The following is a 2,025-nucleotide window of genomic DNA, read 5'->3' on the forward strand; positions in this document are numbered from 1 at the left end:
CTTTTCAGTAAAATCTAACGTGAATATTTTGGAGCATGATCCCTTAAATCTCATCTGATGCTCTCTAACATGTCACTAAATTGTTTACTGCCCCAAGACCTTAGATTAATTCATAAGTCTCATCTGATTTCTTAAGGGGCAAAATAGGAAAATTGAAAGGTGACATACAAAGTTTTAATAGTCCATCCTTCACACTTCCCTTTATTACTGATTGAAGTCTTATTTTTTCCCTCCAATTGATATAGGGTATTGTTTAATACACACACCACACTCTGGATTTTTCAGATTGATTTTGAGAACTTTTTTTGGCGAGGGAGGGAATTTTTAAGTCTCTCCTATTTCTGCTATTCATATTTTCTGCCAAAAGAGGGTGTATTTTAAATCTGATAGTTCCACACCTTTAATTCCAAATACTAATGTATAATTCAGCCTCTGCCTGACAAGTTATTTCCCAACTCCGGGATTTACATCTATTCTATATACAGAAGTGACTTCTATCCTGAAACTCCCACTAATTTAGAGTGAAGATCTCTCCACTCCAGTAACTACTATATCTTCTCCTTTATAGTCTTGTTATACACACATAGTACTTATCAACTGTAGGTTTTAACATAATGAACAATCTTAGAATTTTCATAAGTAACAACCAAATGGTCAGCTGTAACTTCCTCCTAACTCACAAGCAATGATGGAAATACCTAATCTTTTAAATTACATTTACTGAGTTAGTAAAACTGATAACAATTTATTCAACATATTTTCTACCTTCTGTTAGTTTTTCAGTTTATATTCTAATAACATTCAGGGTATTTGATAACAAACCAAATCTGGGTTCTACAATCTCAGAAAGAACCCACTGATAAGCAGTTCAGGTAAAACAGAACCAATCTTTATCATAATCAATTAAATTTCCAATATTAACATACATACCTATTTAAAAACTAATTTAAAATTATTAACCAGTACTTTAGTTTGTGAGATTCCCTAAAATCTAGCTATATGTTTCATTCAAGCAGCATTTCTAATTGTTTTCCTAATTCACACAAACCTCTTCTCTTTTGTGAGCCAGGAAAAGTCTTAAGTTTCAAGATAGTAGCAGAAGATGGCTAAGCAACTCTGAAAGAATTATTACTCTGAATGAATTCCAGCAATTCAGCCAGGTATTTCTACAAGCCAGTAACACAAAGGCTGAATTCTTATTTTTCACAAGCCCATTAACTTTTAACAGAGAACACAGAGTGCAAAGGAGACCTCCACAGACAGAAACACACAGAAATCTCCTCTCTCCAGCTTTTAAATACAGATTTAAGTGACATAGCCAATTAGCCCTGGGAGCATCTTTCCCATATAGAACAACAATATTTTATCATTTTTTTCTCTCTCCCCTTATTTTTAGGGAATTTTGCCCTAATTCTAAAGTTTTTATTCCCCAAGGGGTTATCTACCAGTGTCTCAGATTTAGACTCTGACTTAATTTAGCAAGGACTCTCACAATCCCAGAGTCCTGACTTACTGGGCGCTGCCCCTTTCTGCTGGATCGCTCTCTCTAGTGACCCCAGGTCCCCATTCAGCTCACCTGTGGGTTGTACATCTTATGTGGCTGCTCCACTCACGTGGTTGTGGGGGGGGTGGGGGAGTAGAGGGGGGTTGTACAATAGGAGTCTTTTCCTGTTTCGTTTCTGTTTCACCAAGTCTTCCCTTCTTGGGTCATTTAGACACCAGGAAGCAACCGCCCTCCAAGACCAGGGACCACCAAAGTCAGGCAGGGCACACCTATCCCCACACTTGGAGAGAGAGCTCTCCTCCCAGGTGAGCTTCAAGATCCTGGACGAGCCCCCATTTGTGTGGGACCAAAAACCACTAGCTCAAATAAATCAAAGAGATTTCTCAAGATAGAAACCAAAAGGAGTTTTATTACTATTTCTTGAGAAAGAGTGCCTCCCTCCCAATAATCATTTAGGCAAGGAGAGGAAAGTTACAGGAGAACACCAAATTTTATACCCCTGACTTGGAGATTCCCACACC

The sequence above is a fragment of the Antechinus flavipes genome, chromosome 2 (assembly GCF_016432865.1).
Source record: "Antechinus flavipes isolate AdamAnt ecotype Samford, QLD, Australia chromosome 2, AdamAnt_v2, whole genome shotgun sequence".
Lineage (NCBI taxonomy): Eukaryota > Metazoa > Chordata > Mammalia > Dasyuromorphia > Dasyuridae > Antechinus > Antechinus flavipes.